We start from the raw sequence: 15,235 nt of genomic DNA, 5'->3' as shown, positions 1-15,235 counted from the left end.
TGATTAAAATGCACCGTTTTCATTCCCCCCACTTAAAACGTGGCATGGTCGGCGCTGCATTCAGCCTTGGAGGTTTCCAGGACCACCTCCTTCCCTTAGAAGAAAAAAAAAACCCAGCAGGGGAGGAGGAGGAGCGGGGTTCTATTTTTAGACTACGATCCCCACAACCCCCTGAAAAGCAGCTCGTTTTTATCTGTGGAAGAGCGATGGGTGTGGTAGTCTTTTCGCCTGACTGACGTGAGTGTGCGAGCGGGGGCATCCCTGCAGTGCAGGACTCTCTATCCCAGCAGGCACAGCGGCGGCGCAGAAAGTAACGGCAGAGCATCCCTAACCCGGGTAGCTGCGGTGGGGAATTCTAACCCACAGAGCGTGGGCGGCGGTTAGAGGAGGATGGAGAGCAGAGGGGGACTGGTGTGAGGTAAGAGCCCCGCTGGGTTTAATGGAAACGTGGCTGCCGAGGAATGCAATCTGTGGCATCGGACGACAGAGAGAAAAAGGGCAACCCTCCGGAGAGGATGGATGGAAAGGGGGTGAGAAGGGGAGGGAGCGGGAGCGTGCAGTAGGTTTGCTCCCCACAGTGGGTAAAAAGCTTCTCGGTGCAGGCTCGCCTTCCTCCACTGGCCCCTTTAGCCCACGGAAAGCGAGAGCCGTCACTCTCCGGCTCAGAGAGGAGGCTCATCCCCGCAGCGCGGAGCTGCCTTTTGTTTGCATCTACTTTCCCCTCACTGGCACATGGGCAGAATCGATGCATTCCCCCTATTGTGATGCACGGCCAGAAAGGATCTAATATGCAGCTGTAGTGACATTGCCTTGCAAGACACTGGAACCCTCGTAATGGATTTAATCTTCCTCGGCTTTTTAACTGCTGAGTTGAAGTAATACTCAAGAAAGGGGTTTAGCTTGCTATTTCTTTGTTTCTAACAACCATCCCGTGTCTTGTTCGTTCTCTTGGAAGCAGTAGCAAATGACATGTGCCAAAATTTTTTGAAAATGTCAACAAACTTTAATAGCCACTCTGCTAAAATCAAGAAGTTGTAAAGCCCATAGGGCTTGAGTTACTTTCCCAGACACAGAATAGGAAAAAAACGGTAGTAAATCCAGTCCCCATGCCTAAAATACCAATTTGCCTGTTTCATGGCTTCTTTGCTTACATGATGAACAGTTTTATTTTCCTTATTGTTATAAATAGTTTGCAATTTTAGTTGCTGAAAAGAGCATTTTTGTCTATCTGTGATCGTTTTCTGTATATTGATGTTATTTAGGTTACCGGTGTTAGGGTAGTGCTTGTTGACCATCTTTCTGCTGATGAACAGAACACCAACACCTCTTTTAATTTGGCTTAAATAGTGCTGTTTCCAAGAATAATATTCACCCAGGCATACTATAAACCTGGAGGAAAAGGGGGCTGGTTCTGATTACCAAATTACATTTTATGGAAAAAAATTAACATAATTGCATTGAAAGGATTCATTATTTTAATTTTGGAACACAGAGTTTAGGAATTACAACCTGAGCCCTAACTATAAAAAAAAATAGGATTAACCTATTTAAAAAGTTTTATATACCTCCATTCAGGTAGCGGTTTAATATGTGTTTTAAATATTGACTTGAAGCATTTTTCATGAAAATTACTGAAACTTCCAGAAAGGGTGATTCTGAAATATTTTATGGTTATCTGCTTGTCTCCTAGTTTAATGATGCAGGCAAATGCTGCCTGGAAAATGAAATAACGTTTTAAGAAGGCACGTTACTCAGCTAATTGGATGTGGGTCTTGTTAAAGTAGACCGTAGAACTGGTAGCAGACAATAAACATGGATACATAGGAGTTGCCAAGATTGGGTCAGATCAAACATCCATCATCTTGTCTGACTGTAGCAAGCAGCAGGGACTCGGAAGACATGTTTAAGAAACAGGGCATATACGGAGTTGTCCATCCACTGTTATCAGATCCCAGAAACTTTATTGGCATGAGGTTAAAACTGCTTTTAAATCTGAAACCCTTGCTGTCCTTGATTCATTGCCTTGATTGCTTTAGCTGTGTTTTTGATAATAAATAACTTTCCTGAAACCTCCTATTTGTCCTGTCACTGTGCCCTTGCTAGGTTGTAAATTCCACTAGGCAGGGACTTTCTTAAGGCTTTCTGAATAGTGCTATAGAAATGATAGGTTGTATTAGTAATGACAGTTGGTCATGCGTTGCCAAAGTCATACATAAAATGGTAAAAGGAAAAAATTACAAGGTACAGAAGAGGAATAACAAAGATAATTACAGACTTCTGGCTGTGATCAGTATTATCTCTAGTGCTATTAGATGTTTAGCTTGGTGGTGGGATTCAACACATTTTGCTACTATAGCTGCTGTTTCCCCTGTTCCCATGAAGACTGAACAGTTATTCCTGCTCATTCTTTTGTGGGAAGTCTTTGTTTTTACCTCTGTCAGCTTTTGCATCTCTGATTATCTTTGCATTTTGCACAGTACAGAGGGAAATTGTATTTGTTTTTATTTTTCCAGTGTTGCACTCCATGTCTTCCTGGGGCTTTCATTTCATTTTTTGTCTGCACATTTGTTTGTCTGATTTTGTGGTGAGAATCTGTCTAGGGTTGCATGTGTAACTGAGGCAAGGTATTCTGGCTCTGTGTAGGGGTCTGTAACAGTCCAGCTCGTTTAGTTTTCCAATCTACAGCACTTAAAAGGCTGTGTACTCTGTTCTAGCAGCTGGCGTGGCATTTGCAGTGTTGCCTTTTCATAGGTACAGTTGTTGCTGTTTGAGTTCTGGGCTCTTTCCCACCATAATGCACAAGAAAGATAACGTGCAATAACTTTGTGAAATAATAGAGTCATGGGCTTTGTTCACAATAAACATGTACCCAAGCCATAACTCTCTGGAACCCTCTTTAATAGGCGCCGATGATCTGCCCACATAGAAAGCTGGGCCAGCTTAGCTTGCTGCTGGGTTGGATGCTAACTTCTCCTCCTCCTGTGCTATCCAGACCTTTACAATGAGAGGTTGCCCTTTTCCGACATAGTGCACGCCAAGCAGTCTACTGGAGTCACCTGTGCAGCGCCAGTGACCAGCTGGGCAGAGGAATGTACACTCCAGCCACTGCATTCCCCTTCCCACCCTCCAGGCAACCACCCCCATGTAGAGAGGAAGCACCAACTGCTTGCTGCTATCTTTCCAGATACACAGGGACCTTCATTTTTCATTTGTATTTTATTTTCCCTGGGATTTTCAAACGTATAACCAAAAAAAAAAATGTAAAAATGACTGTTATTAAAAAAAAAAAAAGGAGAAAACAGAGGAGAAGTAATTTTTCCATTGATTTTTTTGTTTGTTTGTTTTATAGCTTTAAATTCCAATGAAAAACGAAATAAAAACTGAGAATAGAGGTCCCTACAGGTACATCACCCCTGGCTCAGCTATCCCATTACTGGTGCAGGGGAAGAAGGGGGATTCCCCCCACGGATAGTTATGTTCTGTAGCCTGTACATGTGTGTAGGTGTGGCTTCCTAAGGACAAGAGACAGAACATGATAAGCTTTAGTGAGGCCTTGGCCTGATCGTAGGCTTCCCTATGCAGCAGCCCCTTGACCAGGGGCTGTGCCTTTGGCAGATGGAATCAGACATGCGAACAGTGTAAAGACAGATCTAGAAGGGAAAGCATCAGAGAGAAAATATAGAAATCTGCTGAACACATGCAAGTAAGGGGAAAGCACATGCCATGATGTCTGTTCCCTAGGCTTAGTTTTCGTCGTAATTCTCATGCTTACTTTAAGTCTCAGGACTTGTGCTTGTTATCACTTTTTAATTATTGGTCCTAGTTACCCATGTTTAGTTTCAGTTTTGTTCATGGAGTGCAAAAAAAAGGTGTTTGCTTGTTACTGTAGTCAGAATGAATTTGTTCTCCATGCGTACATGCTATTTGTTATGATCCTGTCCACGGACGCCATCCCGCGGACAGACTCCTACGCGCTCCTCTTCATCGTGGCCCGGACCGCTGCTGAGCCGTGCCGCTCTTCATGGTCTTGCTGTCGCCGCTCCTGCTGCCGCTTTCTTCCTTCGTGGCAGGGAGCCGTGCCACTGACCACATCCTCGGCGGGCGGGGAGGCCCTCGCCGGGATCCCTGCCTGCGGCATGGAACCGCTGCCACTCTGCTCTTCTTCGGGGCAGGAAGCTGCCGCCGGCCTGCTCCTTCTTCCACCTCACGGCTGGACCCCGCCGCAGGCCTCAAGCTCTGCCCGCCTTCTTCAGGGCTCCCTCCAAGCATGGGTGCGCCTCTCGTCTCTACTTGAAGGGCCAGAAGCAGGAAGCACCCTTCGGCCCCACCAGATGATGTCCTCAGGGCACTTCCTGGATTTACCCTATATAAAGGCCCTGCTTCAGTTCCTCAGGGCCTTTGGACGGAGTTCAACACCATCCATGGAGTTACTACCACACCAGATTCCATGGAGCTTCTCCACCTTCCACGGAGTTCCATTGTTCCATCGTGGTCCATCTTGCTGCTCCTGTCCAGATGTTCCTCGTCTCGATGTCCGTCTCTCCGCTGTCCAGATGTTCTTCGTTCTGATGTCTGCCTATTCATTGTCCGGATGTACGGATGCTCCTCGTCCTGATCTCTGCCTCTTCCGTGTCCAGATGTCCTTTGTCTTGATGTCCATTCATCCTCTCATTGAAGACCTTCTGATCTCTCTCATCCAGAAGCCCACTCTTCCTGTTGTCAGCCTGTCCAGAAGCCCAGATGTCCAGATGTCTACTCATTCTGAGATCCAGATGTCCAGGGGTCCAGACAGCTAGCACCTGAGGTACCTTTCTCTCGTGTACTGATTTCTTCTCTCCTCATCTCGATCCAGAAGAATCCGTTAGCAGCCTTGCCGTCCCCCAGACTTCGTCTCCAGCCGACCTTCTCAGGAGTAAATCCATCTCACTCGGTGTCCGTCTTCAGGTGACTGGAATCCTCTTTCGGCTGGACTTCTCTCAAGTGCTGACCAGACCCTCTTCTCCGACTCCAAGAGCCTCGCCTCTCCCAAGTCTCCAAGAGCCCCGTCTCTTCTCCGTCCAAGTCTTCGAGTCTCGTCTCTTCTAGGTATTCAGACCTAGCTTTGTCTTACTCCGGTGTTCTTGTTCTGCCCATACTATCTCACCTCCCTCGGGGTGTGTCTTGGGTTCCCCCCTGAATCGCCTCGTGGGCCAAGGGCTCATTCTCTCGCAGGAGTAATCAATTGCGCCCCCTCGACCCTTCCCTGGGCCTGCTGGGCACGCTCGAAACACTATTATTAAAAAGAGTCTCTAACCAAAGAAGCCAGATTCCTTTTCTTTGCCTCCATCCAAGGGAACGGAGAGAGAGACCTTTGAGGCATTTTAGGGGCCCTGACACTAGCCTGGGGGCAGCCTGCAGATTTTTTTCCCCAGGATCCCCTCTAAATGAAAACATGAGCCTTGTAAAATTTAACATCCCACATACTTTGCTTCTGGTACCTCATGGAAACATTGTTGAACAAGTCCTGACCTGGGTCTGAGAGGGGCACTTCATCCAGTATGTAAAAACCCAACAGTCAGGATCCGCCCACCTACTCATAGCATGTTTGTCTGTCCCCTTAGGGGGAAGCCCATATACCTACAGGCAGATGCAATACATTGGTTTTGGATGCGGGTCCACAGCCCTTTATTCTATAAGGGGATTAGCACTTCCAAAATGCACGTCCAACCCCCATAGGCAATAATTTCTCTGCAGCCCAGAAAGTGTATAGAAATACTACTTTTCTATACTTCTTCCGACTTAATATCATGGCGATATTAAGTCAGAGGATGAAAGGACGAGAATGTTTAAAAAAAAAAATTTGTGTGCCGGCAGTCAGGTTAGGAAAAGGGACTCACAATTAACGAGCATCCATTTTCCTAACCCGCTGACAGCCACCTCTCCCGGGTGCCTGCTGCCAAGGAGGCACTATGGGGTAGATTTTAAAAGCCCTGCGCGCGTAAATCCGGCAGGCACCCGGGAGTGCATAGACCGCCGGGGTGCATAGGCTGCTGGCAAGCGCACAGCCCCGGGACACGCATAAGTCCCGGGGCTTTGATTGGGGGGCATGTCCGGGTGGCGTGGTGGCGGTCCGGGGGTGGAGACGTGACGGCGGTCCGGGGCGGGGCCGAGTGTTCCGGCACAGTGGCCTGTGTCAGGGCAGGGAGCCGACGACGCGCGCAAGTTACGCCTGCCAGAGGCAACCTGCCTGGAGAGAATGCAGGTCCTCGGATCGGACATCATCCCTCACTGGCACCCAAGATGTCAAAAGTTGTGGCATAGAGGGAGAGAGAGTCAACAAGCAGCTAGCAGGCCGATCCAATAAATCTGCGTGGAAAGCGGGTGCTCAGTGCTGAGCGCCCGTTTTCCTAACGCACGCCCAGCCACCTCTCCTGGGCGGGCAATCGAATATTTAAACGAGAGGTCACGCTAAAAAGGAGGCACTATGAACAAATGTGCGCCCATAGGGGCAGATTTTTAAAAAGTAACGTGCACGCGAACAAAAGTACACCGGATTTTAAAATCCAGGGTCGGCAGGCGTAACTCAACGAAATAAGGTAGGGGAGGGGGATTTAGTTAGGCTGGGGGGTGGGTTAGATAGGGGAAGGGAGGGAAAGGTGGGGAGGGACAAAAAAAAAAGTTCCCTCCGAGGCTGCTTCGATTTTGGAGCGGCCTTGGAGGGAACGGAGGCAGGCTGCGCAGCTCGGCGCGCACAGGCTGCCGATTTTGCGCATATCTTTTAAAAACCGGTGTACTTTTGTTCGTGCGCGCGTACTTTTTAAAAATCTGCCCCATGGGCGCACATTTGTTCATAGTGCCTTCTTTTTAGCGTGACCTCTCGTTTAAATATTCGATTGCCTGCCCAGGAGAGGTGGCTGGGCGTGCGTTAGGAAAACGGGCGCTCAGCACTGAGCACCCGCTTTCCACGCAGATTTATTGGATCGGCCTGCTAGCTGCTTGTTGACTCTCCCTCTATGCCACAACTTGTGCCAGCGAGGGACGATGTCTGATCCGAGGACCTGCATTCTCTCCAGGCAGGTTGCCAAAACCGTTAAGGTCTCTTGACCATCTGTATCAGTTGCAAGCAAAACAGGTTCCCAAGGTCATTGCCAATGTTGCTCTGTTTGTGCTTTTTCAAAAATCTTTTTTCCGAAGCATCTCTGGGACCCATTTCCATAGCGAAGTTGAAGCACCTCCCTCCTCCTCCTTGGAACGGGTGACATGGTCTGTTTTAGTCAAGGTCAGCAAACTGAAGGACCCTTTACTAATATGCAGGAAAAAAAATTATATAGCAAATTAGGCCAAGGATTGAAGTTTTTCCTTTTTAAGTATAGGAAATGTTAATTTTCTAATAGGAGGTAATATTACCACTTTGTGTGGTTTTTTTGCTTTTATGTGGTGTTTTCTCTTGACTCCTGTTTTAATTCTTCTGTTTCAGCCCATTTTTTTTTAACTCATTCTGTCTCGAGTCATAAACTGCACTCAACTGACAAGCATTGCCATGCTTTTACTTTTTTTGATGCTGTCAGCCCTCCCTTTAATTTGTCCATAAACCGAATTCTCCTGGAAATTCTCAGTGGCTTCAGCACTATATCAAGTCTAAGAATTCATCTGCAGAGTTTGTATATTGCCATTGGAAGAGCTTGGAAATAGCACAACTATCATCTTTAGTGCTAGACCAGGATATAGAATATCTTGACCATATTTCAGGGCTTCGGTTAGCTTATTGGCACAGTCCCTCTGAATGCCATTTATTACATTTAGCCCTAAATATTTAAGGCCCCCTTTAGCTTCCTAAGTGACAGAATTCCTCGTTTTCCTATCTACTTCCCAGTCTTTCAGATATTCAAAGCTATAGATTTTAGTCGCTTGAGACCAGTGACCTCAATTTTTTTTTAGCCAGTTTGGCAATGATAAATGAAGTATTGCTAAAGCCAATAAAACATCAGCCGCAAACATTGCTAATTTTACTTCCTGCACTCCCAATTGTATCCCCTTATTATAGTCACAATTTCTCTGATATCTACAACAAAGGGCCTCATCTCCAAGGGACAGAAATCGACAGCAGCCTTGCCTAGTACTTTTCCAAATGTTAAATGGATCAGTATATTCCCCCACCCATTGGCCTTTCATACAGCTTGGAGACCCATGTGTAAAAAACACCCTCCCTCACCTATCTCCTTTTATTCGCAGTCAGTAAAGAACCCCAGGCAACCTTATGCAATGCTTTTTCTTTGTCGATTGACAGGAGCATTTTGGGTGTCCCCATATCTTCAAGAGCAGATAGGATATTCAAAAATGTTCTTATACTATGACTGTCTATCTGGATTGTTTCCCATTTTATCTTCATTTATTACTTCCCTGGCAGTATTTTACTTTAAGCTACAAGAACATAAGATTTGACATACTGGATCAGTCCAAAGGTCCATCAGGTCCAGTATCCTGTTTCCAGCAGAGACCAATTCAGTTTACAGGTACCTGGCAGAATTTCATAAGGTCAATAGATTTCATGCTGCTTATGCCCAGGTGTTACATTTGGCTGGTTGTGAGGCAAACTATGAAGACTGAGAACGCCAACGCCCAGCCTCCAAACCCTCCATGCTCTCCTTAAGCACACAAGTGCATGCACTTTAAAGACCCTAAGGCAGGAAAGTCATCTGCTAGCGCGCATTGATGACGTCTGCAGTTCTTCTATTTAAGCACCCAGCTGGCGCTTCAACGATGCCTCAGCAGTGGGTCTCCAGCCTTCAGCAATGTGTGTTGCTCCTGCGTTCTTGATTGTTCCTGCGCTCTAGCCTTGTCCTGCCCCGCTGTCTCGTCCAGTGCGTCTTGTGTGTCTTTGTCCATCCTTGATCTGATCTGGTACAGACCGCTTGCTTTGGATCTGACCACAATTGCTTGCTGCCTGGACCTGACTCTTGCCTTACACCAGACTATGCTTGCTTGCCGCCTGCCCCAAACACTGGCCTGTTTCCAGTATTTTCAGTCTGTTGCCTGTCATGACCCCAGGGTGCCCTTGGATTTTTGCTTTCTCCACCTGCCAGACGCGAGAACCCAAGGGCTCAACCTGAGGGGGAGGCGGCTAGTATAGACAAAGCTCCAGTCTATTCCACCTCAGGGTGCATTCATCAGCTGTTGGCGCAGGCCTCATAGGTTTGGCTATGAGGCTGCATCAACTACGCCACAGCAACAATGGCTCACTTTCATGCCACTCATCACACTAGGGATAAGCAGTGAATTTTCCCAAGCGCACTTTAATAATGGTTTATGGACTTTTCTTCCAGGAACTTGTCCAAACATTTTTTTTTCAACTAGCTACACAAACAGCTTTTACCATGTCTTCCAGCAATGAATTCCAAAGTTTAATTATGCGTTGAGTAAAAAAAATATTTTCTCCTCTTTGTCTTAAATGCTTACCTTGTAACTTCATTGTGTATCCCCCAATCTTTGTACTTTTTGAAAGAATAAACAACAATTCGCATTTACCCACTTATTATTTGATAGATCTCTATCATATCTCCCTTCAGCTGTTTCTTCTCCAAGCTGAAGAGCCATAACCTCTTTAGCCTTTCTTCATAAGGGAAACGTTCCATTCCCTTTATCATTTTGGTCGCCTTTCTCAGTACCTTTTCTTAATTCCACTTTATCTTTTTTGAGATGTGGTGATCAGAATTGCACAGAGTACTCATGGTGCAGTCGCACCCATAGAGCTGTATAGAGGCGTTATAATATTCCTGTTTTATTCTCATTTCCTTCCTAATTAGTCCTAGCATTCTATCTGCTTTCTTGGCCGCTGCCACACACTGAACAGAGGACCTTCAACCTATTATCCGGGATGACACCTAGATCATTTTCTTGGTTGGCGACTCCCAATGTGGAACCTTGCATTGTATAGCCATAACTTGCGTTGCTGTCCCCTACGTGCTTCACTTTGACTTGACCACATTAAATTTCATCTGCCATTTGGAGGCCCAGTCTCCCAGTCTCTCAAGGTTCTCTTGTAATTTCTCACAATCCTGTTGTGATTTAACAAATCAGAATCATTTTGTATCCATAGCAAATTTGATCACCTCATTCTTTGTTCCCACCTCCTAGGTCATTTATAAATATGCTAAAAAGCAGCGGTCCTAGTACAGATCCCAGGGGCACCGCACAATTCACCTTTCTCTATTAAGAAAATTGACCATTTGGCCCTACTCCTTATTTTCTCTCTCTTAACCAGTTCCTAATCCACAATAGAACATTGCCTCCTATCCCATGACTTTTTAACTATCTGCTTAAGTGATATCAGCTCATACCAGCTACAGTCCGTTGCAGATTTATCTGATTTGGGGATAACCCTTACATCAGTTTCCTTCATTGAGTCAGAAAGTTTACCACTGGCCAACAAAATATTATTTTGATGTGTTTAGCGATCCTATTGAAAGTTTCTGTTTATTCATTTTAAGAAATGCTGTTTCCTCCCTTGCAGAATAGTTGTTTATAGAACTTCACAAACTCATGAGCGTTTTCTTTTCCATTAAATCTTTTAACCACCAGTATTATCTTGAAGAAACGTAGTTGCTCCTTTTTGCATTTGCTTTTTAATTTAATGTGCAATAAACTGTCCACTTGTTTCCTAACCATTAGAAAGTCGTACCATACTCTTTCCATGTTGATATTATTGATTTTAACTCTGACAGCTGTCAGTTCCTTCAAAATCTGCTTGTTCCCTGTTCATTTTTGGCAGTTTTCAACTGCTTTAATTGCTGCATTAACCAATCAAATTGCAGTCAAATTCCCTCTCTTAATGGCCTTCCATTCCCCTCAGCCTGTGTTTCTGGTAGTCTCTTTATTATTGTCAATAAAGAAAAGTTCTTCCGTTTGGGCTCATCTCTTGAGATTGTCTAGCTATTAAAATTCTGTCTTTTTAGACTTTAGACCCATTTTCCCTGGGTCCTGCATTACTGTAGTTTTTTCACCTCCACAGGTGCGTAGTCTCTCCATAGTCCAGTTTCCAATCTTTAACCCTGCGCTTAATTCCACAATTATCAAGATGTACTCAGTTCTTGAGGAGGTGCCATGCAGGTAGGAGTAAAGAAAGTGAAATCCCACCCCTCCCCCCCCCTGGTGATTTGATGGCACTGGTTAATGCAGCAATTAAAGCGGCTGAAAATTGTCCACGAATGAACAGGGAACAGGCAGATTTTGAAGGAATTGACAGCTGTCGGAGGGAAACTCAACAACATCCACATAGAAAGAGTATAGCATGACTTTCTAATGGTTAGGAAACAAGTGGACAGTCATTAAATTTAAAAAGCAAATACAAAAAGCAGCCACTAAATTTCTTCAAGATGATACTGGTGGTTAAAAGATTTAATAGAAAATAAACATTCGCGAGTTTGGGAAGTTCTATAAACAACTATTTTGCAGAAAACATTCCTTAAAATGAATGAACAGAAATTGGCAGCTTCCAATAGGATCGATTAAACACACTGAAACAAACAAGTCTCTCGGCGTAAATGGATTTGCCACTAAGTTGTGAGAACGGTTAGGTCACCTATTTAATATTTTGTTGGCCAGTGGTAAACTTCCTGACTCAATGAAGGAAACTGGTGTAACGGTTATCCCCAAATCAAATAAAATTGCAACAGACTGTAGTTGGTACAAGCTGTTATCCCTTAAATATCAACAGCAAATGTTTGACAAAAAGTCATGGGATAGGAGGCAATTTTCTGTTGTGGATTAAGAACTGCTTAAAAGAGAGAAAATAAGGAGTAGGGCTAAATGGTCATTTTTCTCAATGGAGAAAGATGAATAATGGAGTGCCCCAGAGATCTGTATTGTGACCACTGATTTTGAACATATTTATAAATGACCTAGGAGGTGGGAACAAAAAGTGAGGAATTCAGATTTGCTGAGGATACAAACTTATTCAAAGTTGTTAAGTCATAAGAGAATTGCGAGAAATTGCATGAGGACCTTGCGAGACTGGAAGATTGGGCCTCCAAACGGCAGATGACATTTAATGTGGACAGGTGCAAAGTGATGCGTGTAGGGAAGAGGAACCCAAATCATGGCTACACAATGCAAGTTCCCCTTTGGGAGTCACCACCCAGGGAAAGGATCTAGGCATCATTGTGGATAATATGTTAAAATGCTCTGCTCAGCAGGTGGCAGCAGCCAAAAAAAACCAAATAATTTCTAGCATTCTAGTAGGAAAGGAATGGAGAATAAAACAGAATACTGTAATGCCTTTGTATTGCTCTGTGTTGCAAACCCACCTTGAGTATTGTGTGCAATTCTGATCATCGCATCTCAAAAAAGATATAATGGAATTAGGAAAGGTACAAAGAAGGGCAACCAAAATGATAAAGTGAATGGAACGGTTCCCTTATGAGGAAAGGCTAAAGAGGTTAGGGCTCTTCAGTTTGAAGAAGAGTCAGCTGAAGGAAGATATGCTATAGGTCTATAAAATGCATGGAGTGGAACGGTTAAACATGATTCTTTTGTTTACTCTTTTTAAAAGTACAAAGACTGCAGGACACACAATGAAATTACTAGGTAATACATTTAAGACAAATAGGAGACTTTTTTTTCTTTTTACCGAATGCATAATTAAACTCTAGAATTCCTTGCCAGAGGATATGGTAAAAGATGTTAATGTTGGTTTAAAAAAAAAAAAAAAAAAAAAGGTTTGGACACGTTCCTGGCAGAAAAATCCATTAACTATTAATAAGGTGGACTTGGAGAAATCCACTTCTTATCCCTAGGATAAGCAGTAAGGAATCTGTCAATCTTTTGGTAAATTGCCAGATACTTGTGACCTGAATTGGCTACTATTGGAAATAGAATATTGGGCTTGATGGACCTTTTGGTCTGATTCAGTATGTCAAATCTTTTGTCCTTGCAGAGGTTCCTAGGCAGCCATAAACTATTAGCTTTAAAATCACGCTACAGCTTTAGAAATTGGAACAAATTGTGCCAGAATCCCTTTGAAGCATACTTCAAAATACAGCAGAAAGAAGACAATTAATGATGGCAACATTGGTACTAGAACCACAGGAGAATTTTGAAATCAATATGGTGGTAGCACCAAAGAAAGACATGTGTCCAAGCATTGAAGAAATGGTTAAAATCATGGCCCTGGTTTTTTGCAATTCTGCAGGTGCAGGAAAGGCTGCAAAATCTGGCCCTTACTGCGAAAATCATCATGAGAGACTGGAGACTGTGCCAAGAAGGACAAGGGAAACTGGCCAGTAGCACATGTGCAACTTCCTGTCTCTTTCCCTCTGCCATCTTCGTTGGCTGAGTCGCCGTCCTGCATTGATCAGGCCAGCAGTAGAAGGAGGAAAGTAGCAGCATTTCAAGCAGGGCCCTCCTGGGGCCTGACTGCCACTTTGAACCACGGGGCTCTATGAGCAGAGCCCCAAGGCTCTTGCGGTTCTGTGTTGTGGGAGAAACCGTATAATTAGCCTGTTGCTGCATAATTTACAACCTGCCACCCACACAGCAAACTAGAAGTTCCCCCACCTTCTAATTCAGTCACCTGTAGAAAACTACAGGATGCCTACCTTCATCCTCTCCCTTCACAAACAGCCTGCTGGGAACAGGAGGGAGGGGTGGACAGAAAGAAGGCAGAATATTTGATCCTTCAAAGATCTCCTAAATGAAATCAAAGATGATTTTGGTACAGTTCCTAGATGAGGTGATGTCCTTTGGAAGAATTTCATCTTCTTACAAAGGCTCTTGCACCTGTATATGTGCCCAGCCATACACTAGCTCCAAAGACCTGGATGTGTTTTGGGAATCCTGCAACTGGTGGTATCCCACAGCTGGCAGAGACTGCATATATTTCAGATTTATAGAAGCCCTGATGACTGGTACTCTGCTGACATGTTTCCAGCTCGTGCTTATTCAATCCCTTTTTTGTGTCTGTTGCTATGGGTCCAGTATTTGACATGCATCTTTTTATGTGGTTGAACAGCATGACAGACTGCTGATGCTAAGGGCATTTTCAGCACAAGTAAGCTCAGACACATGGAAAGACAAGCACGTTGGCAAGAAAAAATAAAAAGGACGGTTGTATTGTATTTCAACTGAAAATAAAAGTGACACTTAAGTTTGTAGCATATTTCTTCACTTGATAGTTGATTTTTGCACTTCTAAAAAGCTGCCACAGATTTTGCTGTTTCTATAGAATTTTGAAAAAGCTGCCGCTGGAAACCGTGGGCTCTGATTATGCGTGGCCCTCGTGGTTCAAAGTGCTAATCGGGATACGGACATGAGCAGTAGAAGAGGACCCTACCCAACGTGTCTTTGCTCACTGCCTCCCACTGCCGGCCCCATCAGAGTGGGAGAGGGGAGGGACAGGGAGGCTGGGATCATCAGGCCAAAGGACGTTGAATGAGGAGATTGTGTGAAAGGGGACCTGGGAATAGGGAGAGAGGCTATGAAAGAGGGACTGGGGGAAAATGAGTCTGTTTTCATATCAGCACTTGGGATAGGGAGAGAAGACTGGGAGTAGGGAGAGGAAGAGGTCCAGGCTGGGGAGGGTTGAGGACTAGTGGATAGAGAGAGGAGGGGTGGGGACATGAAGGGGAGCAAGGCTGGAACTGGAAGAGGGACATCTTCTATGAAAGGAAAAACATCAAAAAGGAGACATTTTATAACCAAAATCATTCAAAACTTCACTGTGTGCTTTGTGTGGCAATGATTTTATGAATGGCATCCATACCGCTAGAAATCCAGTGTCTAGGAAGGACACCGGAAATATCCCAAACAATGCAGCTTGGGAAGAAAATGGGATTTGAAGATCCAGTATCCGACCCACAAAGCGAAAAACCTTTTTCCAAAAAGACTGTATGAGTCCACAGTTCCAGAGAGAATGATCTAAGTTTGCCACTTCCACCTTGCATTTGATAAAAAGATCAGAGTCTGCAATTTTAGCCAGATACGCATGACGCTGAGAAATATAAATCTGATAGAAGAGTTTTTATATTGGGTTTCTCTCATCAGAATATTGCATGTAATCTTGGAGATGTGTGAAAAGGCAGCAATAAAAGCTGAGAGAGGAAACTGAATCTGTAATTCATGTAGTCCAGGTGGTGTCCAGTGACTTAAGTTTTTTATATTTGGTTTCCAGAGTCTTATAGAAGAAAGACAAAGAGTGATGTTTAGGTTCCTCCTTGTCCAACCATTCTAGTAAAAACTGCCAGTTCGAAGCTTGCAGTTCCTT

General features: G+C 44.5%; 1 protein-coding gene across 2 annotated transcripts in view; it reads left to right on the top strand.

Moving 5' to 3' along the window:
• Nucleotides 1-312: 312 nt before the first annotated feature.
• ST3GAL2 (ST3 beta-galactoside alpha-2,3-sialyltransferase 2) overlaps nucleotides 313-15,235 on the top strand; it is a 334,488-nt gene continuing 319,565 nt past the window's right edge. For both annotated transcript variants that reach the window (XM_029608905.1, XM_029608903.1), the window contains exon 1: nucleotides 313-418. The gene's annotated coding sequence lies outside the window, so the exon portion shown is untranslated. The remainder of the gene's footprint in view (nucleotides 419-15,235) is intronic.

Source organism: Rhinatrema bivittatum, chromosome 7 (genome assembly GCF_901001135.1).
Source record: "Rhinatrema bivittatum chromosome 7, aRhiBiv1.1, whole genome shotgun sequence".
NCBI classification, from domain to species: Eukaryota; Metazoa; Chordata; class Amphibia; order Gymnophiona; family Rhinatrematidae; genus Rhinatrema; species Rhinatrema bivittatum.
Note: the sequence above shows the minus strand (reverse complement) of the source record. Positions and strands in the feature narration are given on the sequence as shown.